Here is a 27,144-nt window from a genome sequence, read left to right on the forward strand (position 1 = left end):
CTTCTCTGGGCAGCCTGTGCCTCACCACCCTCTGAGTAAAAAAAAAAAAATTCATCCTAACATCTAGCCTAAATCTCAGCTCTTTTAGCTTAAAGCCATTCCCTCTTTTCCCATCATTATCAAACTGTGTAAAAAGTCAGTAGAAAGCCAGATTCTCTACAGCCTCCCTAGATCACACATGCAATCTTGTGCTGGTCCTTTCTCTTCACCATTGTCAAGATAGGAAGATGTTAAAGGATCACTCTTAGTAGCTAGAACATGATGTTTTGTTATTGATAATTCCATTCCCAGTATAGTAGTGACTGCTGTGTGACAAACTACTTTAATATCCCCAAGCCTCATTCTGCAGTGCTTTCCATATTGTACAGAAACTTCTTTTGAGGTTGGTGAAAAGTACCCAGATTACTACCTTTTATACTCGTTACTCTCATAAATTGCATGACTAGGTGTTGAATATGGGATACTCAGGATCTACTGTATGGACATAGTATTTTCTTGATTGTGTTCAGATTGCAAGGTGACACAGTATATACAGATTGTCAGTGACTCAACTTTCTCACACTTTCGAATAAAAATAAAAGAATATACATCCAGGGTGGATCTTACCCTGTTTCTGGACTTTCTCTTCTCCTTCTAACACCATAATCCTGTTGCATTATACCAAATCAGTATACAATTAGCTGGATGAATGGTGCCAGCCTTCTTAATCTCACCTTTCAAAGAGTTACTTTTAGAGAGAGAACACAGCTGGCTTTAAACAACAGCTATGAATTTAAACTAAAAAGGAATGCAAAAGGATCACCTTGTCATCTGACAACTTGAATTGATTCTTATCTGGCTAGCAAAGAGTGCACTGTCTCTGAGACTGCACATGTGTGTTTTAAAGCAGGTAATTCTGCTTTTTAAGGAGAGAGGGGGAGGAAATGCTATTTTCACTCATGGGGTTATCACCTGTCACTTTACAGATGGTCTCAGATCATCTCTGTAAGACCTCTGTGTCAAAACACTTTACTCTTTTCTCTACTGTAAAGGTTTCACTTCTGCATTCAGCAGAGTTAGAGACAGATCTAATCTTTTACATCATTAAAATGCCTGCAGAGCTAAATTTTAATACCCTACAGGACATTACTGCATGTATATTTTATAAGACGATATCCATAAACTTCAGCTCATAAAACTAACTTCATAAAAACATATTTTGAAGAACTATTTTCTTAGACACTAAATCAGGCAAATGTGATTTGATATGGTGTGTGAAACAGATCTCTTTTTTTTTTTTTTGGAAAAGGCTTGAGCCACTTAGCTCCAGGTTGGAATCCAAACAGTCCAAAGTACAAAGCACTTGGGTTTAGTCCAAGTCAAAATTCCTCCAAATTTCTCAGAAGCATGAGTCACTCGCCTCCCCCTTTGCCTTGGTGTGGGCAGTTCAGACTCCCATAGATAGGCCCCTCCACAGAGCACCTTACATGTTCCTCATGTCTCATGCTTGTGGCCACAAGCAGCTGAGTCGTACTTCTTGTTCTGCCTGAAATTTGCACGTAATGCCTGCCTTTCTCACCACAGTCTTGACAGCTCTTCAGCCTTGTCAGGCTGATTGTCCACAAAAAAAACTTCCCCACCACTCAAGTCCCATTTCTATCTGCAGATTGCTGCAGAGAGGTTCTGTTCCAGGCTACTGTTGAACACACTAGGATTTTCTCTTTGATCCAACCTGTGGAGAAAAATGGGACTTGGAAACTAAAAGGTCCAAATCCCAGTTTCTCTGATTGTGTAACTGAACATCATACTTTCTACAAAAGGAACTTTTGTTACTCTCTCCAGTGCCCAGATGTGTAAATATTTCAGTTACTCAGCATGGTAACAAAATCAGGCAGTGTTAGCTGAAATAAAATGATGCCAATCTATACCTGAGCAGGAAGAAAAGGAAAGCTGCCTTCTGATTCTCTGAGTGATTGATAAGATGTAGTAAAACCTCTCCTTAGTTCACACAATGCTCTGTAGGGGCTTCACCACGCTGCAAGTACACAAAAGCTGATTTTCAGAGTAGACTTGAGTTGTCTCGGTGAAGGAATAAGGCACTACATGCTCATTAGCAACATTTGAATTGCCCTAACTCCTAGCTTGTGCTTAGCAGACACCATAGCTAGTCATTCCACTCAGGATGCAAGAATGAACCCAATAAAATAGGAATTACCAAAACTCTGGTGCAACATTGCAACATGCAACACATCATTATGGATGAGCTCCACAGTAGTACATGAGTACCTAAATGACACTTCTCCTACATAACAACGATTTCCTTCCACCTCTTTCACTCACACTTTTGATTATCCTGCTTGATACTTATCTGATTCTTCATCTTTTCTCCCCTTATCAATTACAAGTCACTTCTGCTTATATTTCCAGCCATTGGCTCATGATCCCCTTCACTCAGCAAGGCTTTTAAAGAGGTGGGAACTAGACTTTCCCCTCTGGCATCAACAAGGGCAGAGTCCAGCAACAAGCCACTCCTGCACTGTCAGCAGTTTACAGAGTATCAGCGGAGCAATTAACATAATGCCAGAAATGATAATATACCCAGCCCTTGCCTGTTCCACCCATGTTTTGCTCCCAATGAAGTGTCATAGAATTCATTGCTAAGTAGTTTGCTGAACCTTCAATTGATCCTTACTGCTAGCTGAGGATACACAGTTGTCTTCATGTCATCTTGGATTCACAGTAGGAGTTAATTATATGAATCAAGATAACAGACTGGGATTAGTGGCTTAATACAGCTGACATCTAAGCCTTCCTGACGTGATACCTCTGTTGCCATTCCAGGTTATAACTGGAACTTCCTTTTTAGATTCCATTACCTAGTTCTCTTTTCACAGTATGTTGCAGACAGCTTTCCTTATGGGCTCTTTCTTCGTATGCAAAAATCTCTGAAGAAGAAAATAAAGAAGAGCAGCAGTCCAGATGTGGATGTCACACAATGACAGGAAGGCAATCCACAGCAGCAGTAATGGCCATTTGGACACATACAAAATGTCTTTGATGTTGTCCAAGGAGTCCAAGCTTCTTTCTGCTTCCTCTGTCCCCACACTCTTTTTGCCCTGAGGAGCATTTCCGAGTGTTCTTAGTGCTTTTCAGGATTGACTACTCAGGGATTGCAAGGTGATGTGCACACACTAAATAACTGCATCTTCCTCCCCAGTCCCAAATGCTATCAAAGAGGCATGGAATCAACGCCATTGCTTTAACCTATGAAAAACTCAAGAAGACCAAACAGTCCATCCAAATGAATGAGGGTACTTCAACTCCAAGTGACTGATAGAAATCTGAATCTAGCTAAGAAAAATATGTGACGATGCCATTTAATAGAAAAGTAAAATACGCCCAACGAGAACATTTTAAAAGTGTCCCACAAATATCCTTTCCAGCAATAAGTATGAAATTCTGAAGTGACAACTCAGGAGGAAATGAACATTCACAAAGCTGAGATGGAAAACTTATGTCTGTTTATTACAGGCAAGAGTTCAGACACTTTTTGCTTTTTACTTAGCATCAATGAGAAGATCACAGAATAAATAAAAATAATTATCATGCCACTGGAGAGTTTGCAAGTTAGATTGTAAATAAATGCACCCAAAGCACTGATATGGGAAATCCATATGTAATTTCCATAGACAGTGCCTTCGTAATGGATGCAACTTTTAAGTTCCAGCACCTCCTAATGCACATGACATTAATTGTCACTACTGGAAGGGTTTTCCCTGTGCCTCAACAGGACATTTTTCTACTGATGTAAGAACACCTCTTGGAAATGTAGAAGGATTCTGAACACGTAGGCCCCATAGGGAAAGACACATTTGCATTCCATTATTTCAAATGGAGTTGTGAATATAACTGTATTATCAGATGACTGGTTAGACAAAAAATGAAGTTATTCATTTTACTTCTTAGAAAACTTAAGGTTAGGTAAAACTCTGAACAAAGAACCATTTCGATTGGAAAGCAAGAACATGTTGAAACTAGGCAAAATAAGTATATGAACTTCATTTTGAAAAGTTCCTCTCTATCCCCAAATACACCAAACCAAAGCAAAACAAAAACTACCATCATCGTTTAATATGTTTTATCATCTAGCTTTGGTCACGTTGAATGTGACTATTTTTCTGTCTGAAAAATTAAATTTCTTTTTTTCTGGTTCTTGGCTAATTTTTCTAAGTTTTGCTTGTTTATGTTTGCTTATTCATTTGTGTTTTTTTTTTTTCCCATTTGTTTGTCTAGACTCATTTTGAATAAGCTTTTAAAGTATTAGACTCTCCTAATCCCTTCTGAGAAAACAGATATTTTTATCCTTGGTTTCAGAGTGTGAAAGAAAAGGAGACCACAAAGACAGGGTTTAAAGCCAGTTTTTCCATTGTCGTTATTCGTTCATCTAAGTAAGTTTTCCTATTTCTAGCTTGTGGCTCTCCCCTCTTATATTACTGCAGAGCAAAACTGAACTTTTCTGCTGTATCTCTTGAGTCTGGAAACGTGCAGAGCAGCTGCCTGCACTCTTGCCATCCTAAAAACCCAACAGTTCCATTCTTGCTATAAACTGAACAAAGACAGCACTGCTTGAAATCAGAGATACTTTCCAACTGCATCTATTTGCCTAGAAGAAAAAAAAAATATGAATTATTCTGCGTAATCACGCTCCTGTATTATCGCTCCTGTCAGCTTATATTATATGTGAATAATAAACCAATCTCAGTCCAACAAATTTTAAAAGAGAACAAATCCCATGAAGTATATATCATATTAGCTGAAATATCCAGCAAGGAGAAAACCACACTTGTTCTAGGAAAAGGACTGTAGTCTGCCTGAATGGAAAAGGAAATTTACATAATTTATAATTCCAAATAAAATCAGTATCAGCCCCAGTGCAAAGAGGAAAAAGATAGTACTTCAGAGAAACCTCAGAGGATAAAGTCGTCACTCAAAAAAATTGTGTGAATAGTAGTCCCTGATAACAGTTTTCCACTTGTCACCTTCACACTTTTCACATTTGTTTGATGTTTCTGTGGCTGTCTTTTAGGATACCCTGTATATCAGGGCTCCTTAAAACATCCTGTGGCAAATCTTGGCATAGAAGTTTGAGACACTGCCACCTCCAGCTGTCTGGCCACCACCTCTTCTGCACGCGCAACCCAGCAGCAGTCATGCCCTCACCAACAGGCTCCCTGCTAGGTGTATAACTGTATCATCATATTACATGCATGATGAGTTCTCTTAGCTAGCTCAGCCACTGAGAGAGCAAATAAAATGGAACTGGCTGTAAACTTTTTCTCCCTGGGTTTGTCTTCATGTGAATATGCTCTCCAGATGGACATGTAAGCAGATCTGCATGGAGAAGTAGCCAAGCTCTATGAGACAGAGAAACTATTAATTCTCTCTTCAAAGCCTATACATTGAGTGGAAACTCATAACGCACAGCCTTTGCAAAGGTATCTAACAAAATTTCACTGAATTTTAGACAATACAATAGTAACCAAGACTCAGACACAGCATCCTTATGCTTTCTTCTGTTCTAGTCTAGATGTCATTCTGATCCATTCTCTAAGGATAGGTCAGATCTTCCTGTAGGGCCATTCTGTTCTCTTCCTTGCTGCATACAGTTTCACTTCTGCCTATTTTGTACTTATTCTTAGCCTTCTGTCCTCCTTTCTTAAAAAGTAGCCAAGAAGATGCTTTTTTTTCCCCCATAATCATTTTTGCTCTCAAAGGAAGGAACAATTTGAAGGTTCAATAGCTTAAATACAACTCGTTACTAAGATTCAAGTGCAACAAAAACAAATATCTTCAAAAAACAGACCACTACCATCATTTCTGGACTCCTTGACCTGAAAAACAATGACTAGACTTACAAGTCAATTACAAGTTAAAGCATTTCTATCCAGCGCTAAGTATGACAAGAAGGTCCAAGGAAGAAGAGTTTATTCTTCATTGAAGCTTAACGCTATCTAATATTACATCTTCCCTTAGAATGAAAAGTGATCCAAAACCATGTCAATCTTTACTAATCAGCTTCCTATGAAAAACCTGAAAACTTGAAATGCAAGACCTCATCAAAATAATTTTGCTTCCTCTTCTCTTCTGCTTTTTCTCCTGCCACCAGTTCTCTAACAGCTCTTTTGTCCCTTCAGCTTGAAGATACCACCTGTGTCAGTGGCATTTCAGTAGCTGCATGGAGCACTAATTTAGTATGGAAGGGAGATGCATCAGCAAATCAGGAACAGTTTACAAGAAGCATGCACAAGATTTCATTCAATAATTTTGTCAGGGTTTCTCACAGCAAGCCTTCTAGTCAGCTCTGAGCAAGATGCACTGATGTCTTCTGAAAAGGACGTGGGCTTTTCTTGGAAAAGAAAAAAAAAAAAGGCACAGTCATCAGGCTTAAGTTCTTTAACTGGAATTTCTCACTTCCTTGTTTTTATTGCCAGGCATGTTTTTGCTATCAAACAGTCAAGCTTCAGTGGACAAGAAGGTTTTTGTTTTTTCACTAAACTTAAGTCTTCTGTGAACTCCAAATACCTCAGCAATAATCAAGGTTATACAGGATTTTCCACTTTCAAAACGCTGGTAAAGGCTTTCTTTCAAGCTATAACACTACCACTGCAGTAATCAAGCTGACTGAAGGCATACATAGACTGTGCTATAAAGGGAGGGCTGGCACCCACACTTCATTTGTATTAAATTGATATTTGATTTACTATGAATAGTCTTCTGAAAATAAACAAAATGACAAATCCTGTATATCGGTCTCAGAATTGCATGTTTCTTATACAATGTGTTGCCATATTTGTACAGCACATAGAAAAGACAGACACAAATCTGTATCCATATTCCCTCGTCTACTTCAGACAGCACAGTATGAGTGTTCATTAACTTGATCAAAAGCAGAAATCCTTTTTCTTCCTGACCTGTTAGGGAGATACAAATTCAAACTGGCAGAGAACCTGCTCTGTACCTGCTCTAACAGCCCTCTAAATCACATCTTCCTTGGTGGCACTAAGTCACGGAGGCCGACTGCAGTTCCTTTAACATAAGTTTGTTTTCCAGTCATTGCTAAACTCATCCTTCATCCCCTAGGGTGCTTCTCCAGAAGGCTGCAGGGCAGCTGCCTCTGCAACACTACCCAGGCTCACCTCATGCAAGGGGCACGTTAAGAGTTAATCCTCCTGAAGCCTGAAATTCCCGGTGCCTTATCAATCCCTTAGAAAACCTCTATCAGTCCCATTGAAAACCCTGACCTGCTCCTTAGGCCTTCCTGAGAAGTTTCTAAAGAACATGAGGAAAGTAATCTGAAGCATCCAAAACACTGAGGAGTGCCACACCGCTCAAAAGATGCAAATTGGCTGGAGGGACCAGCCAGGACATTCTTCCAGCTGTGGCTGAGTAGAACCACTCAATCCACAACACCCCTGGAGAAGGAAACTGCTCTGTTCTTCTCTAGCTAGCTGAAAGAGTATAGCCCCTTAGTGGGCCCTTTTATTTACCATGGACACACCACAGGAAGGTGCTACATTTTACAAAATGCTTGTGATTGCACAGCAGAACAGAAGCTAGCTCCCCAGAAAATTAACAGCACTGTAAACAAAGATGGCTACAATTGTACTAGCAAACTGAAATGGTCCAGGGTGTGATCTGATCACTGGCTTGTGAGCGTCTGTGCTATTTCACTGTTAGTGTGTTTTCTGACACACTTTTGGCCTGTGCTAATGGTCCCAAACAGTGGCAAGGCACATCAGGGTGTAGCATGGGCCAGAGATTTTTCACAATAGGCAATACTGATGAGACTGCTGTTTGGGGAGAAAAGCCTACCTACATGACTGTAAGTTGTGCCACATGTCATTAGGGCCAGAGGAGCCCTGATCTATCCTATATGCTAGCACAGATACTGAGGGCAGAACTGCCTGCAAAATATCATTATTACTGTTTTTGTATTCTCAATGAAAAGCTATAGCTGCTACTAAGAAAAGCAAATGTAATATACTAAAAACACATTCAGGCATTAATTAAATTGGTGAAAGAATAAAACATATTTCATGCTGTATAGCAGTCTTCATGCTAAAAATACCTGCCAGAGGCTAAATCAGGTAGTTTATAAACCTGTGATTTTCTGACTTTACACGTTTATTTTCTTGTCTGTCAGGCTCTGGAAGGTTGGCTGTTCCCAATATAGGGCAAACAACATTTAACATCATAGCAATCAGCAGTGATCAAAGCTACTTCAGCTGAAAGTTTGTTTTTGTCTAATTTGCCACAGAGCACACTGACTGCACATGATCCTTTCCTCTGAAGAGATAAGTCCTTAGCAAGATACACAGCACGGAACATGGCTTCTTTGTTGTTTATGATGTCTGCTCTGAGAAGTGGCTCTACTGGCAGAAGAAATGCTGCCAGGGGCTAGATGAGTTCTTTAAAACGTCAAAATTATCATTACGCTCCCTTCATCAAAGACCTACTTCAAACAAATCACTAGGAAGCTCACCCTTTCATAAGGATCTTTCCTGTCAGAAGACTCAATTCCTTTCCTCTTCCACACCACAAGTCCCTTCCCATATCTTCACATGACACTCCTGTGACATCCTCCATACTGTGAGCCACCACAGTGCAACAGGAGGAACATCTTAGAAACACTAAGACAACATTTCCTTCCTCTTTAAGTTGCTCCCTGTGAATTTTAATTGCTCTTCAAAGGATCTTCTTGCTGTGATGCTTACAAAAAAAACAACCCAAAACATCATCAGTGCAAAGGTTTGGTGAGCCGAGACAAGCATTTGTCAGGTTACTCTGACTCCACCAGACAGCGTGTTCTTCCAAAGGCCTCCCTCAGGGCAATCTCCTCAGTGCCTTAAGTTTAGTTTTCAGAGTGCTCATAAAAATGCTCCCCACCCCTATCAGCAGAGTCCAGTGAGATGAATCTCAGAGCTTCTCCTAGGGAGTTCTTCTCTGTTCCTCCCTTTCCCCCATTTCCTCTCACCTAATAGTATTTGAATTCCTCATCAGGCTGCAAATAGAAATCAACAGGAAGGGCAGACAGGGTTGATCAGCTCTGCACACAGCAAGAGGTGCTACTGCAGTCATCAAGAGTTATCAGGTGAGTTTCAGCCCTCAGTCAGAGGCAGCAAGGATGATACACTACACAGTCAAGTACACAAAGAAAGTTTCATTTCAGCATCTGGGAACAGGTAGCACATGGCCTTCAAATCAACCATTTCAGATTTACACCTGTGCTACCCTATGCATTCTTTCTTCTAGAGGAAGCATTCTAGCCTTGGATAAATGATTCCCATTAAGAAAAATAGAGTGATATTGACAGATCACAATCACCTGCAAATCATTTAGAAAAGAGCACCTTAACACCTTATGTAAAATCATGAAATAAATTTAACATGTTAATTATTCTCTACAAAGATAAGCAACTCGTGTATTCACTTGAGGGTATTCTGTGATATCAGAAGCCACTTTTCTGCATTTTTGGTGACAACATTACAGGCCAGGAAGGCTTTTTATTGACTTGCTTGCTTTCATTTGTCCCAAATAGTCAAAGAATAGTTGAAAACAATGCAGCACAGCAGTGACAGAGAGGAGTAATTCTGAAGGCAGATTTTACAGATATTAACATCGATAAGGGTTGTTTGGTAATTTTTCTTCCATGCACTTTACAAACTTTCTTCCATCAAGTGTTTCCAAAAGCAAGCTCTTGGGGCTTGTGTTGGATGTCTTGACTGTAAGTTTAGCAAACGTGTGGAAATCTCATAGGTTATTTATAAAGGCCTCCTATGTAAATATTGATGAGCCAACTGTTCAGCTAATTTACTCAGCATAGATTTACTGTACGTGTGAGCCAGAAACATAAAAAACTTGCCAATAATTGAAGTGTCTGGATATGGACAGACACTCTGAATTCTGCAAGATTTGTAGTTGTAGTATCCTAACAGGAGTAGTTATCAGTGTGTCAAGACAGCTAATATCAGTGCTTAGTTCCTTCTTTCCACAAGTCTATTTCAAACCTTCCTAAAGTGGGGTTGGTCTCTTCTCACTGGTGATAGGACGAGGGGAAATGGCCTCCGGTTGTGCCAGGGGAAGTTTAGGTTGGATATCATGAAACACTTCGTTACAGAAAGGGTTGTTAAGCACTGGAATCGGCTCCCCAGGGAGGTGGTTGAGTCACCTTTCCTGGATGTGTTTAAAAGCTGTTTGGATGTGGTGCTCAGGGACACGATTTAGTGGAGGGTTGTTAAAGTTAGGGTAGTATGGTTAGGTTGTGGTTGGACTTGATGATCTTGAAGGCCTTTTCCAACCTGAGCAATTCCATGATTCAATGATTCCTTACATAAGTTTTATATTACAAAACATAAAATATAAACATATTTGATTGTTTACATTATTTACTTTCTCCTAGAAGATCTTCACCTGCTATGATCTAGGAATGCTTTTTCAAGTTTGCATGCCACTGAACCTTACTTTGTCTCCTAAGCCCACCTGCAAGTGGATCAGAGTCCACTTACTTGTATCCTGTCCATAGAAACTAAATATAAGCAAGTAATACCCAGAACATGTAGTGCAAAAACCTCTTATTTTAGTCATGGTTCTTATATCATGATCATGAGGCAAATAGAATAGAGAAAGAAAAAAAAGAGTTTGTGACCTAAGGAGAAAGCTGAAGAGTTCAACAGAAATGTTCCTTTCATTCAAATTGTCTTACCTGGTTTCTGGCCAGTCACTTTTTCCACTGATGTAGCCTCCAACACACATTTCTTTCTTTTCTGAAGCAGAATCCTTTTCACTTTCCTTTGTCCTTTTCTTCTGTTTATTTTTTGTTTGTTTATAGTTATTTGTCTGTTTGTTTTCCAGAGTAGAAGTCATACTCCAGGATTTCTACCATACATGCTCCTAATGTTTACTTCCTTCTTTTTTCATGAAAGTTTAAAAGCAAAACAATTCCTCATCTGCTATCATTCCATGATGCTTCTGACCTTACTCAATTTTCTCAGCATTGTATTGCAGCAAGGTCAAGTGGTTTCATGATAGAATAGGCATTTGGTTCTAGTTTCATAACAGCCTGGTGTTAGGACCTATGAAGAACTACTGGAATGCCTCAAACACTTTGTGTTTCCTCTTCTCTGTTACCACATTTCGTAACATACCACATTTCAGAAACCGTATATCTAAAGTTAGTATGAATTGCCTACAGGCCTTTCTGGGTTTGTAGGCAATTGGAGGGCCATACCATGCCCTGCCCTTATTGGGCCTGGCACTTCATCTTCAGCCCTTCAGTGATGCTCTGCATAACAAAGCATAGAGGAAGACCTGCATCTACCCCACTTTTTTTCCTATGTTATCTTTGCCTTTCCTCTACAGTGGCTTGAATGATCCAACTGTCACACACCAGCTCATTCTCCCTTCTTCTTTCATATGCACATAACAATTTTATCCTTTCTCTATGCACTCTGAACACCTGTCTGCCTTGAGAGCGGCTGCCTTCTGATTTTCCTTAGGTGGCAGCTGCTTCCTTATTAGCTTCACCTGGGATAGCAAAGACCTACTCAACAGGCTGGCTATTTTGTAGCATGCAGAAAACTTCCATACCTTATTTGTGTAGTACTATACTGAGCAATTTCCCATTGTATTATTTTAATTAGCCTCTTTAACACAACTGCACTAAAGATATTGCAATAACTTTTGTCCAGAGATTCAGGAAATGCATTACATTTACTTTGATGGAGACTTCAGCTTATCACAACAAAGTCAAATCCTTTGGGTCTTCATTGCATTAGTCCTGCTAGTGAGAGTTGAGCATTAAAACCTCAAACAAATAACAGTTTAATATATTACACAACAGGCAAGCAAGCAATGCCAAGATATAAAAGGCAGAACTTTTGCAATTTTATTACTGAGCAAGACTTTCTCTTTTTTAACTGAATTCTGATGATTGCTCCATTAAAAAAAATAATACAACCAGCTAGACCAAAGGGTATATTTCGTCTGAGTTAGAAGATTAAATGTAAATGCTGAATGGCAAAACCCTAAAACCTAAATATGAGATTGTCAGAAGACTTAGTTGTTGTTGTGCTCTTACTTGTTCTGGGCTTAAGAGGCAAAAAGTCACTTATCATGTAAATGAATATAATATGTCCTACTAACCATGTGTTTGAAAATCAGCTTAGTCTCATCCATTTTAAAAGCTCAAGTATTTAATATTTTTTCTGACTGTAAATTTATTCTTCTGCTTGTTCCCAATTGCCAAAATTTTCTGCTGAGAAGTGTAATAAACCTTGGTATAATTATAGCAACAAAAGGGGAAGATTCATCCAAATTAACTGAGATTTTATTGGCTTAGAAATTTGGGGCTTAAAACACAGCTAAAATTCACTATACTGCAACCAAATAATAAATTTGCTATCAGCAATTGGTATCTCCAGAGTACATTAGTAGTATTTAAGAAGAGCTTAAGACTTGCTTTACTAGAAGAAAAGGTATTGTTAGTAGGAAATAATTAGTCACATCTTCATCAGTTAAAATGTGTATAGATCCTAGGCATCTGTAGATCTTACTCTTAGGCAGGTAATTAAAGTAAGCATTGTATCTCAAACAGGTAGTTTATACTAGACACCTAACTGATCTTGAGAAAACAAGTGAGTTAATGTACAGTAAAATTAACACCTTCCTGCTTTGAAAACAAATCCTAAGTATGAGACAGTGGTAATAGGATAAAAAATTCTCAGCTTTGCTTGGGGAACCCCTCTGGATTCACATTGGCTGACATGAGCTGATTCACCTAGACTGCAGAGAAAGTTTTTTTCCCACTCTTCCTTGAGCTCACCCTTGTCAGAGACCTACTCTTGAATGGTTCCCAACCTCACAGTGGAGCAGTATTGCCCCTGGCCTTGACCATGGGTGGAGGGCTCACAGTAGCAGAATACAAAGGTAGAACTGAACCAATTGTATTTATTTTATTGATAAATAGTGGATAGTGTCTCAGAAAAGGTGTTAAGTTGTATAGATTTCATTTCTATAATGGCAAACTCCTTCTGTTTTGATCCATACATATCTGACATTGATCTCAGAAATTAAGCAAGGATGCTGGTTTGGTAGATGGGATGACATCATGTTTTCAGACTAAAATCTTGTTTCCTCTTGGTCCTCTCCCAGACAGGGCATACACTGAGCCTCTGCGTTGTTAAGCTATGCTTGGCACTCTGGCAAGCAAGCCAGCCAGAGACCAGGAGAAATTCCTATTTTTAGTTTGCCTTCTTAAAAAGAGACAGCCACACTGACATAAATAAGCACAAATATTTCCAGAAGGCTGCATTTCCAGGATTTCTTTCCGTAATGCAAACAGCAGCAAGCTATTATTCAGTCAATGAGCAAACAAAAACACCCACAACCATTTGGATGAAGCAGCTCCCCGCCACCATCATGCAGCACATGCTCAAAATGACGGCTGTGCTCAGTGACGTACATGCATAATGAAAGAGAAGAAAGAGATCAGACTGCACCTCCCCTCTTAGTGATCAGTCAGGAGGGCTGTGGCTATCTCCCTCCTGACACTTTGCTAATTCGAGCAGATTTGCTAATTGGAGTTTTGCTTGCTGGAAGAGACATAGGAAGGAAGAGTTAGAAAATTTTTCTGAATCTCCAGTGAGCCAGAAATTTTCCTAGAAGACTTTATGTCACATACTCTGCTTTATAGCGGATATTTAAAAAAGAAACAACAACAACAACAAAAACAACAAACACCCTATGTAACAAGTACAATCAAATCCAGTACAGTAAAAGTACATGTGGAGAAACAATTCCACAGATGCAAACTAACATGCATTCTTTGGCACACTTTAAGTTTTGTGAGAAGGGAGGAAAATTAATTCCAGAAATGTGAAACTATATTTGTTGTGATCACCAAATATGTTGTAATCAGCTAGTGTCAATTCAGTCTATCCCAGTGCACATGTTTTGGCAGTGTGGCTTTCGTTCCTCACAGAAGGACAGGATAACAGAAAACTCGTATCTGGGAAATAAAGAGCAGAAGGAGCCAACGCTTGTGTCTGACAGGAATTTCAGCAGCAGCAGAGAGAGCCTCATTAGAATTTTTCCCATGACACACCACAAAAGATGGCTGGAGAAAACAAAGTGAGATGCTGGAGCTCAGTATATTTCTTTGTCCTTGAGAAGCCCAGTCCTGCTGAATCTCACGGGCTAATGCATGCATAATTTGGGGCAGCTGATTAAGTTTATTGTGTCCCTGACTAAATCGGGAAGAGGGAGGGAGGGAAGGAGAGAAGAAACAAAGTTGGCTTTAATTAAAGCTTTGCAATTGTCTTTAATATTTACATAATAAAATATCATAATTGCCCCTGATTGGAGACTTAAGATGACAGAAGAAAATGACACATTTGAAGTCCCCAGCTGAGGAAAAAAAAAAAGAAGGCACTTCCCTTCCCCTACCATCCCCCCAAACCAAATCAAAAGCTCTTGAACGGAACTGCACGGGGGCATGGCAAAATGGCAAGCCCCATAGTGGGCTTGTGTGGGCTCAGCAAACCCTGCTAGGCCACAGGTGGGCAGCTGCCTCCTGGCCTCACACAGGGAGCACACTAGAGGGTACTGCTTTGCCTTGTTCCTTTCAGATCCAAGAGAGTATTTGCCTGGGGAAGGAGACCACGAGCTGCTTGGAAGGAAAAGGAGTGTAATCCTTTCCTCACAGCCACATCACAGATCTGCTGTTGTTTTAGGACACGGGCTTGTAACCATTTGTGTGTGCAGCATGGGCAGCTCCCAAAGAGGTGTTTTAAGCATCTGTGTGAGGTCCCTCTGGATTTGAGATGGTGGATGTTTTGTTGGTAATTACATGCAAAAGCAGGTTCTGTTCTGATCTCAGTGCTGCTGCAATCACTTGCGAGGAAAAACATTCACTGCACTCTCCGCCATGGAAAACTGTTCTGTATTCTCTGAATTTCCTGATAGAAACAATAAATAAACACAATTATGTTCTTTTTGTGAAAAGAAGGATATCAAGGATATATTGCTGCCAATAAAGAGAATTTCATCAACTGGGAGCAATAATAAAGTTTCCATGACACTGGACATGTCCCTTCACTTTGTAACAGGCCACAGAGTCATGTAAACATAAGGTTTTGTCTGCATGTTTTTCTCAGACATATAAGATCTGTATATAACAGAACCACAGCTGGATCAATGTGTGCAGATTGTACAGGTCCAATTTATATGCCCAAGGTCTTTCACAGGTTGCCCGATAAGAAAATGCTGATTTATTTTCGTGGATGGAAAATCATCTTTTCAGAAGCTCAAAAAGTACATAATTCACATTTAATTGCCATAGAAGGCACTGCAATAAGTTTATCTTCTTAATCCACTGTGGAAGGACTCCAAATAGTTCTCTTGTAACTCTCAAGCCACTGCACGCTTTTGCTTTAGCAGTTGCTTGCAGCTGAGCTGCTGCTAACCTAATAAGAGTTTTTCTTTCACTATCTGGAGCCGGGCAATATGAGATGCTTGGTTCTGAATGAAAAGGGGCACACTTCTGTACTCTTTTCAGCTTTCCCACCAGTTTCCTCAAGAGCAGTCAGACGACGTAGGTCAAAAGTATCAGGGTGCTGCATCTTCACATCTGCTTCCTTTGCAGTGACAAGTTCCTGGTGTCTCCATGTTAGCGGTCTTCGGTCATCTTGTGCTGAAGAGCCAACAAGCAAGATGTGGATGCTGAGGAGAGGGTTGATCCATCACTTCAGCCAGCACCTTTGGTCTTCTGGCAGAGAGCCTCCGCAATGCCTTTTTTTGTTGGATTGCTGACTGTAGCAATTTTTCTATAAATGGTATGTAAACAATAGCAATGAAGCAGCCAGAACATACAAAATGCACCTGTGATTATCAACCATTGTTGGAGCACTAGGATTAAAGTACAGTAATCTAATTTACTTTTCAGCACTAACTTAATTTTTCATATGGACATCAGCATAACTACTTACAGACTTTGATTTTATATTTTGTATTGTTTTGGTTTAATTTTCCAAGCAATGCAGCACAGATAAACAAAACAAAACAAAACAAAACAAAACAAAAAGAGGGTATGTCCCTCCCTTCAGAGCACAGCTATGACTCATGAATTTTGTGCATTGACTTGGAAATACGGTGCTGCATCATTCTCACTATGTAATAGCAATAACATACAGAAACCACGCTGATGCTCTAGGCACTAAATAACCTATTTACTGGCAGGGAGTGCTTATATGTTCAGTGTTTCACCAGCTCTTGAATCGGAATACAGTAGGGACTACTAGCAGACTTGGGAACTATTTCCATGTTTATAATGCTGGTCCATTCCATTATGTATATTCTTTTCTCTTCAATATAAAAATGACAATGCTTAAAGTGCATTGCCATCATTAGATACATAATACATCATGAAATGCCTGGGAAACCATTTACAACATCCTTCAAGATCCTGTACTATGATCATTGTGAAAGTATTCAAAAAAGTGCAGTTGCTTGTACCAGCAAGAACTTTCTTTCAATATCCATAGATCTTGTAGAAACAAATGCTGGTAGAAAAGGATACGTTTTCCAAGACACCAATATTGCTAAAATTCAAGAACCAAACAGTGCTTTTTTCTTTTTCCATTATTCCATGTGAACTAGTCAGGCTTAGGCTTTTCTCCACGTGGTCACCTTTTTCCTTCTGACATCATCTGACATTAAGATATCTTAACTGGAATGTGAGAAATATTTCATGATAAAACCTAAGTGGGGCACAAAGAGCAGTGTGGAAAGAGCACTTCTATCTAAGCTACACTATTGATTTTGGAAAAGAAAGCCGTATAATTTCAAGCATCGGCATGGACAGGTGCTTTATTCCAGGCCCAGGTATCAACTCAATTTTGCAAGGAAAAGGATAATGACAGGAAGAAACTATGCTGTAGATAAGAGCCAAACTGTCAGTGGGATGGAATACTTATTACTTCCTTGTTGTCGCAAGTTGTTTCATCCTAGCTGTTTGTATATGGATTGCATTTCAAGCCAAATAAAAGTTATGTAGAAATAAGGCAGCTGAACAGGTATTTTTCTTTAGATCTCTTTTCTACTGAGGTGGTATTTCAAAGTGAAGATGAGTGTGAAGAACTGGTTGAGGTAGAATCTCTTGCTGTAACTCACCATCTGCCACTGCACAGTGCATTACGACACTTTTTGGCTTTACTTAACTGTCAATGAAAAACTACCATCAACAGCTGCCATCACTCCCACTACAGATTGTAATAAATAATAGTCTGTTTGGCTCACATACCTCTTTCTCATGCTCTACAGAAATAAGACCTAGAGAGTTTGTGAAGATTCAGAGGAAGTAGGGTCAAGAAAACATGGTTAGAACTCTGTGATCAGTTTGAGTGATTGGAATCTTGTTTTGCTCAGTCTTGACAACCACTTAAAAATATGCATATGTTGATAAATAGTTAATTAAGAGGATCCCCATTCTGTTTTTCCCCAGGATCTTTTGCATTGATTGCAGTGGGAACAGGGATAAACCATTGGCCTATTACAGAAAATCCACTGGTCTGTTAAAAATTTAACCATTTGTAATTGCCAATGCACTCCATCTCAGACTCCAGATTTTTTTCTTGTTTTGATGGTTATTTTGTTTTGTTTTGTTTTGTTTTCAGAAATCAGCTATGTTTTACCTCTATCTTTTAAGAAATCCTCTGTTTCTTCATCTTGAGGTTTTATTGATTAGACTTTCAAAAGACTTTTCCTTCTCTTCATGCATTTCAAAGAAATCACTAAGACCTCAAGCGTTCTCCAAAATGTCTACTGGAAGTTTGGCTGACCTACATCAATTTGGCTAGACTGAGGAAATCCAACTTTTGAAAATTTGTCTCCAAACATCTGCTTATGGGCACTGTTTTTAATCCTAAACCAGAATCTTTTGTTATTCACACTTAGAAAAGTAACACAAGCATGTGACTGTCAGTGTGTTAAAGTAATAGTGTTTAGTTGTATGTGAAATCATTGTAAGATTAGCAGTACAGACACATTCACAGCTCAACATCTCCTCCATGTGAAAAAATCCACCCATGTTATTCACTGATCAGTGTAAAGATGAAAGACTGGGTAACAGGAACAACCAGTTGCAAAGTAATATGCATGTAAGTATAAATCCCAATAGAGATATAGATGTAGAAAGCAGGGAGCTGTCTGGTACCTTGCAGTAGGAACACACTGTATCTTATTCAGTCTTCACTCAGACCTCCCTTAACTAAGAAACTGTTGAGGGAAGTACACTACAGATTCATCTAGTAAATGGCCAACGTAAGAATAGGTTGAGATATACAGAAAATTAGTTATTCTCAGATCTATTTTGGATCAGATAGCTATTTTGGGACTCATCTTGTTTTCTTTACCTATCAAGCATATTTCTATATCAAATATATTTCCACTTTTTACTTTGAGAAATCCATAGCAAGTATTTCCAAACAATTAGCTATATCTAGAAGTAGAAAAAAAAGGATTTTCTATTTTGATTTTCATATTTTCATGGTTCTTGACACTACAAGAGGAGAGCAATATCTAAACAGAAGAGGAGTGAGCAGATGAACAATTTTATCAGTGTATGCAAGACTGGCAAGACCAATCCTGGAATACCATAGAGAAATCTGTTATCTAAGTTGTGAAAAAGATACTTAAAATTGAAAGATAGGCAGAAAGGAGAGAGAAACATTCTCCATGGCCAGAGAAAATGTGCTACAGTGGGAGAACAAAGGAATTCAGACTGCTTAGAACATGGAAATCAAAATAAAGTGACAAAATATATACACAGAAATGCTTTCAAAGAGATTAAAACAAACAAGCAAACAAACAAAAAAGCACCTAGCAAAACTGTAAACTGAATAGCCAAACACTGAATTTACACCATTTCAAAGGTACAAATAAACATTGTTTCCTCTTCTTCCTCTACTGGGCTCATCCCTATCCCCTCTAGCAAGAGATATTAACTCATGGAATAAACTACCAACAGCAATAGTGACTCATCCTCATTTGACATCCTCAAGCCAGGATCAAACTTGCATTAGGTAAGCAGAAGTTAGTAAAATCAGTACACAAATATCTGGATGAATTTGATGGCCTTTAAGTGGGAGGAAGTCAAAACAAGGATTCATGGTCCTTTTCTAATCCACATTAGACATATTTAAATATAATTAACTTGAAATGTTAAAAATAAAACGTGAAAGTAATGTACAATAAACCTTCTCATAATTTTGACAGATGTAAGCACCAGCTATTCCTTGCACGTCAGAGATATTTATGATCACTGCTTCTCATAATGTAATGCTCTGGTGTTCTTTCCAAATTTCCTCCCCTTGGCACTGTAAGGGATTTCCAATACTTAGTACATGAAACAAGCCTAGATCCCACAATTACAATGCTGTCTCCAGTTCATTTGTTAGTCTTCACCTGCTCAACTGAGCTTGAGACATCCTTGGACACAAAGAACATGGGGATCCTATTCCTACCTCTTCCAGCACTCTCTTCAACCAGGTACAGTGTATCCGTCCTGGCTTTATCCTTCTCATATTTGTGAAAATGGAGGAAGGAACATCTTCTCATCATAGCAATATACTTGCAGAAACTCAAGTGAAGGTTAATATCCAGTCGTCACACACATTTCTTTTTGCAGTATCTGCCCATACAAAGAAAAAATAATAAAAAAATAAGAGAGAGAGAGAGAGAGAGAGGAAGAGAGAGAAGAAATCTGAGTGCTGAATATCTTAAACTTCCTAACTAGGAACAGGAAAATTACTTCTTATTTGGAATTCCTTGGCACAGCTTTGAAACTTGGTTCTCACATGGGTATAAGAATTACATGTCTAATGTTCCTTTAAAAATCCATTTTATTTTCTTGGAGCTGTACTTGGTCACTTCTGAGATGATATGGATATGATTACCACATAAGAATCAGGGCAGACCATTTGGTTGAATAAATGAAATGCTTCATGTAAAGCAGCCCCATATTCACAGCTGGGTCACATTTTCCCAAGCATTAAGGAAATTTCTTATTTCTGTGAAGTTGGTTTGAGTGAAAGCACCCACAAGCTTTCACAACACTATGGCTGACTAGCATCATTCTAGAATCTGCATGCTCCCCCGAATGCTTTTGAGCTCAGATTTTAGATTTGTAAACAGTTGGACCCCAAGTTATCTGACATAAAATGGGCTATTTCAAATAATATATCTGAGGCGTCACTCATTACTAGAAAGGCTATCGACACCTGTCTTTCCTCAGTATTTCAGTCTCATATTTGGCATCAGAACTGCCAGAACATGTCACAGCGATTCAGATGACTAATGCATTAAGGTATTTTTGTGGCAGAGAACTGGAATACATCCCACATTTCCCCTTTTGTCTTCTCAATAGAGACAGGTTATCTCTTCCTTCGTCATTTCCCATTAAGTTCCTAAAATGTATTCTTGATCAAATCACAATGTCCAAAGATGTAAAGGGCTACATAGCACACTCTATCCTCCCTAAACTGGCCACTTCTTCTGGGAGTTTATGAACCAGGATTCCACTTACAGGTATGAGGCTGTTTGATGTCCCAAGACCAGCGCTGATTTTGCTGTTCAGCTGCAAAACAAGAAGCTGAGGCAAGAGAAGTCTCACAGCTCACAAGCTGGTGTGTCAGGACCCTGATGGTATCCCAAGAGCCCTTTGGGCTTGCACTTTGCAGAACAAGTGGCTTCTGAGATTTCTGCACTCCAAGAGAAATGCCCGGATTCCTATGTAGTAGTCACATCCATGTCATCTCAGAAGTGATAAGTACAGCTCCAAGAAAATAAATGGGATTCCCAGAAAGACAACAGAGATGTAATTTTTTACCCATGTAAGAATCAAGTTTCAAAGTTGTGTCTAGGAATTCCAAACAGTCAAAATTCTCTCACTGATGACCTTTAAAGAAAAGGCATGTGTAAGTTGTCCTGTCCCTCAGCCATCTTAAACACAGCACAACCTTTCATTTGGTATTAGCTGTACATGAAGCACCAAAATCAATGACCATTTCAATTACCTGAGGACTTGTCCCTCTCTGCAAGGCAGCTCAGTTCCCACTCCTCTTCTCAAGCTGAATGCCTGCACTAACCTCACAGCAGATCTCCTCCTGCCTAGGGTGCTGCAGCCTCCAAGTTGTGGAGGGGGGCACAGGCATTGTAGGCTGACATATTTTGGGCACAGTGGTATCTCCATTTGATATAAATCTGGAGAAAATCAATTTAAGTTAATACATTTTTCTTTCTCTGCAAAGACATTGGAAATAGTAAGTGGAATAATAAATAGCAGAGTACTAACTAATGCTATTTAACTAAAAAACGTGTGCTTCGTAATACAGTGATTGATGTTTTTATTAGCAACTTCAAACATAAATATTCCCCTCTTACTATGATCAAGAGCTTCAAAATAATAATTATTTCGGATCCTCTCTGTTTTAATTATAATGCTCTTTGCACTTCTCTAGCAGTTTTCATCTGAAATCTTAAATTACTTTGCAAGCACGAATTCATTAAACCTTACAACGCCCCTCCGAGGAAGTTGTTTAATTAATACACCCAGGTTATGTTGGGAAAATTCAGGCACACAGATAGTAAGTACTCTTCCTAAAGCCACAGAGTAAATCACTGAAAAGAAGAACTGAAAGGAAGAACAGAATTTAAGGACCACATGCTGCTAGGCCACATGGAGATGAAGGTGGAACGGAATCTGTAAAGGTAACACAGAGCTTGCAGGTTCCCACCGATCAGAAACCAGTACAGGGTCTCCTACTTCCCTGGAGCCAGACCATGGACTCCTGCATCAGCTCTGATTGCTTCAACCAATTTGGAGTCAAAGATGCTTGGGATAAGTGTAGCACAGCATCACTGAGGAGGTGGCTCTGACCAGAGGAGAATGGGGCTAAGTGACAATAGGAATGAACTGTGACTGCCAGAGCAGACATACTGCCGCTACATGATCAGCTGGTATGGTGATATGTTTCAGGGATATCTTCAGCTCAGAGCTCTTTGCGTTTCAAGAATGGAGCTCTGCAAGCCAGGTAGTAACGCAGGTGGCAATGCCCAACCAGCATCACAAGTGCTGCACATGTGGAGTCAATCTGGTGCATGCAGCTGAGATATCCTGCTCGCACAGCTCTGGTTGAGATGAATGGGTCCTAAAGGTGCCTAATATTATCTCAAACCAAACATTGTCCTCTAAATGCTTCAAGAATAATTGCAGCCATGTTAACAAGGCTCCAAGTGCTTTCAGGGTTGGACTCATTTTCATATTTGAATCCTATTTTGAATAAAAATCATGTATTTACCTCACTCCAACCCTCCCCCTCCTTTTTTTTTTTTTTTTTTTTCCCTCCCAATTTTCCTCTTAAATGCTACAGAAATTGCTTTCCTGGGACATGAAAACTAATGTATGCAAATTGTTACACAGCATTACTACTGCTGTGGTGCCACTATATTGCTGAGATAGTTAATTATCAGGATAATGCAGTTTGTCTGTTCTCTATACCCTTGTGCTGCTCCTAACAGGAAACAAAGGAAACGACATCAGACAGACAAAAAGGGAGAGAATTCAGTCCCCTATTAATAACTGCCATAAAGGAAATCAGGATTAAAGGCCACTTGCAGCACACACAGCACACAGCTTTGAACGGCACAGATGCCAAAGAGGGTTTTGGAACTGGGTCTGCACCTGGTCATATTATTCACCAAGAGGTGACCCTTGAGACCCTTCCTTAATATACACTGAATTACTTCTGTGCCAAAAGGAATTTCACAGAAATAAGATCTAAGAGAAAAGCAACGCCAGTGGCAGGAGGGTTGCTTGGATTTGCACTGCTCCTCCAGTCTCGGTTCTGCCACTTCTGTCCAGTCATCACAATAGCAGGTGAGTTACACTGTGTTGCCAGACAGTATTCTGGGATTTAACTTAGAGATGATATTCTACTTCCTGTGGTGCCTTCCACCAGGACAATACATTCTCTGCAGCTGTGAGAAACAATGTCCTCACAAGAAGCAAGTGATGCTGTAATCATCAGGCTTTTCATACTCATAGCAATCACTGATGACTTTTCTGAAAGCCTGTGACAGAGGGTGGTCCTGAATTAAAATGACATGATTTGGCCTCAGGAAGCATACAGAGACTTAGCAAAATAAAAAATCAAGAAATCTTATAGATTATAATGATCACATCATGTTCAGGGCTGTTCAGTGGGATTTAATAGCAGTTTTAAAAGAAGGTTAAAATTGCCATATTGAACACACAAGCGTTTATTGTCCTTAAATATTTTATTTTTAAATTGTTTCTATTGATCCCATATAATCTCTTTCTGATTGCATTTGTGCCGCCCCTCCCAGCTTCTATAGGATGCATCCACAAAGGGTGGCTGTCCCTACAGATGACAATTATTAAAAGGGTCAGCTGGTTTGAAAGAAAGAGAAAGAGATAATGAGAAAATCTGGCTCTCACCATGTGGGTAGGCAATAATTCCCCACCTTCAGTTATCTCCAGCCAATAACACTACGTGGCAATGAGGTAATGCTTGCATTTGGTACCCTATGGCAGCGCTCAAGTGGTTTGCAAATCCTGCTAAACCAGACAATACCGTGAGGCTTCTCTGTTGTGCTGTTACAAATGAGCATGTGAATTTAGATCTTCACAGTTATGGGGAAGGAGTGGCAGGGAAGTGTATCAGTGCTCCAGGTCCTCTCCCCCTCCCTCTTTTGTAACACATAAGCAAGTCTGAAGTGTTTTGCGCACACAAGTTAGAGGCGATCTAAATGGGTGTTTTGACTTATGATGCTGGCAAATCCAAGGATGGGCTGGTTCTGGAGGCTTCCAGATTTATTTAGAAAACTGCCCTTAATGTATACTCACATATCACTCTTCTCTCATCATCCTAGTGCAACAAGGGAAAGAAAAAAAGATTTTGTGACTCAGTATTTAAAACACAGCAGTGGGATAAAGGAGCAGAGACATGGCTTTGTTTTCCTCTCCTGGTGTATCCTGCGTGCATTTCTGTCACACCTATATATTGTCTTTGACATAAGGACCAGCTTCTCCTGTCAGGGCCAGTGCTGCTGGGACAGCAGTCAGTAGGTTGGGGCTCCTCCAACAACACATCACTGTCAACTATAGACCTTTAAAACAGACTGTATTTTATTGGCAGCACCTTGAAAGGGAGAGGATGATTCCTTTATCCAATCCCAGATCCAGATTACCTCTGCAGGGTTTACAAGGCAAGAGAAGAGCCTTGTTACTGAGTGCATATGGTGGTAAGTCACAGTGAGGAAAAGAATGGCTGTGCACATCAAGCCTCGTTCAGATATCAAAGAAGTGTTTCTGCCTGCACCCAAAGCACAAGGTAGCCTGCTTGCATTTCCAAGTTGCTCTCCTGACTGCAGGAGCAATTTAAAATGGATTAACTGCCCTCTGTACTTGCACGTCACCGGCCAGATAATTGTCCTCGGCTGGCCGAACATTTTTAAGTGCTTATTTTTCTGCTAGAAAAAGTATATCTCCTTTCAATCAAGCACAATTACCCCAGCCATCTCTTTTAATTGCTGTCTTTCCAGAAGATATACTCCTTAGGGGGTTTCTTGCCAATACCAGCAGACATTTTATTAGGGAATTACATTGAGCTGATGGAGCTGGTGGCCATCTTTCATCAGCAGCAAGCCAGTGTTAAAACTGTAAGGACACAGATACTAGGATAGCTTGTGGACATGGGGGGATGGGACAGAAATGGAAACCTAGGCACACACATGTGAGTAGCAGTCGTGCCTCTTGAATTAGAGCCAAATCTCTGCTGTTGCCCAGCTGGGAGAGTCCAGATGGAGCCTCTAGGGCTGGGAGCCATGAAGATGTGACTTATTTTTGAGATGTCTTCCAATTTTAATTGCTGAAATAGCCCATTTATCTCAACAGGACTTACAGAGGGAGACCAAAGATGCACAGCTTGGCTGTTTTCTAGTAAAAATTCACCCTGACAAGAGCAGTGGGAAATCAAAATCCACAGCCGTTTACAGAGATCTCAGCTTCAGACCAGCCAGGAAGAAACAAAAGGAGAAACGGGAGCATGTTCTCTATTTGCAGCACATCTGCTTCAGTGGACCAAGAAACACAGATGTAAGTACAGTGAGAAGAATGGAGTGAACATAAAGAAATCCCATCCAAAATGTAGAATCAATGACCGTTCTCCTTAAAAGCAGAAGGTATACTGATTTTGTACAGCACATCAGGAGAAGATTCGCAAGAGACATAAGAGCCTTTATAAAGAAAACAATCAAAAAAACAACCCTAGCTCTATTATATTCAATTAACTTTGAAAAATGATTTAGAGCTTTTTTTTTTAATCATACATACATTACAATAGGCATTTTTATATCTGTATTGTCTCTATTATAATAGCCAGTAGAACAAAATGTCATTATTTACACAAGAGTATCTCCTTCTCTTCTTCCCTTTCTCCCTAGCCAATAGAAAAGGCATTTTGAACACACCTCCTCATTTCATTCCACAGCAGTTACAGCATGAATGTAGCACTACTCTTGACGATGCCAACTTGCTGTAACACCACAACACAAAATGGATGTATAAAGATGAGGATGCTCTTCAAGATATTCATGGTTATTTAAGTATTATCATTCCATACTGGTGAGAATACTTGTCCATCTACTCCTTATGGCCCTATTATACTAACAGATTCTGCCTTTATGTGAATACTGTCTCTGCAGATGCTGCCAGTTGGTAGTTGAGGGCTACTGTAGCCTGTTCTTGGTGCATAGCCAAGGCACCACGTGGAGCATCTCACCCCCCGCTGCCTGGTAAACAGGTGGGAGAAGGGAAACGGCACATGGGAGGGGGAACCGGCAGGCTGACGGTGCTGCAGTGAGCCTCCTGTCCTCTCTTCCCCCTTTGAACAATTTGAGAAAGGGGGAGGAGTGGAAACAGGTACCGGCTCAACGAAGTAGGCGTCCCCCATCCCAACCATCCTCGGCTCCCCAAGTAGTTCTGCGCAATAGTTTTGAGGCCCTGGAACTCGAGGGAGAGCTGAGTGGTGGTGTGGAGGGAGGTCAACCCGTGAGGTTGCCTCGGGTAAAGTGGTCAACACCACGCCTCAAGACTGCCTCCACCCGGAAGGACAGAAGGGTGGTTGTTGTAGGAAACTCCCTACTGAGAGGAACAGAAGGCCCTATATGTCAGCTTGACCCTACCTGTAGGGAGGTGTGCTGCCTCCCTGGGGCATGGGTCAGGGACATTTCTAGGAAACTTCCTGGTCTGATTTGCCCTCCTGATTATTATCCATTATTGATAGTCCAGACTGGCAGTGACGAAGTTGCTGAGAAAAATCCCAGGGCTATCAAGAAAGACTTCAGGGGACTGGGGTGGGTAGTTGAGGGAGCGGGCGTGCAGGTGGTGTTTTCTTCTACACCTTCAGTGGCAGGGCAGGATACTGAGAGGTACCAAAAAATCCACCTCATGAATAAATGGCTTAAAAGTTGGTGCAAACACAGAAATTTTGTTTTTTTTTGACCATGAGGCAACTTACTCAGCACCTGGCATGATGGCAGCAAATGGAAATAGCCTGTCTCTGAGGGGGAGGAGGATCTTAGCTGAGGAACTAGCAGGACTCATTGAAAGGCCTTTAAACTAGGTATGAAGGGGAAAGGGGGCAAAATCAGGGCTGCTGGGGTTGAGCGGGTTGTTCAAGGGCTTGTACCAAACTTGATGGGCGATGACGGTGAAGGGATGGACTGGGGCAGGGGAGTGTTGGGGATGCCCTGTTGTGGGGGAACCTAGATCCACTATAAAGGTGGTGAGATGGAAAGCCCAGCTGAAGTGCCTTTATACCAGTACACGCAGCCTGGGAAATAAGCAGGACGAGTTGGAAACCGTGACGTGCTTAGAGAGTTATGACCCTGTTGCTATCATGGAAACATGGTGGGATGACTCCCATAACTGGAATACCACCACTGAGGGACATTGGCTCTTTAGAAGAGATAGGCTAGGTAGGAAGAGTGGGGGAGTTGCCCTCTATGTCAAAGAGTGGATAGACTGTG

At 40.3% G+C, this 27,144-nt stretch overlaps 1 long non-coding RNA gene across 1 annotated transcript; it reads right to left on the reverse strand.

Annotated features, from left to right (window-relative positions):
• Nucleotides 1-10,852: 10,852 nt before the first annotated feature.
• LOC116216326 lies at nucleotides 10,853-22,360 on the reverse strand. The gene is made up of 3 exons (XR_004158880.1): nucleotides 21,108-22,360; nucleotides 19,557-19,723; nucleotides 10,853-15,860 (listed from the first exon to the last, which is right to left on the reverse strand). It is a non-coding gene; the product is annotated as an uncharacterized LOC116216326 (long non-coding RNA).
• Between the last annotated feature and the right edge of the window lie 4,784 nt (nucleotides 22,361-27,144).

Source organism: Meleagris gallopavo, chromosome 2, assembly GCF_000146605.3.
Source record: "Meleagris gallopavo isolate NT-WF06-2002-E0010 breed Aviagen turkey brand Nicholas breeding stock chromosome 2, Turkey_5.1, whole genome shotgun sequence".
Classification (NCBI taxonomy): Eukaryota; Metazoa; Chordata; class Aves; order Galliformes; family Phasianidae; genus Meleagris; species Meleagris gallopavo.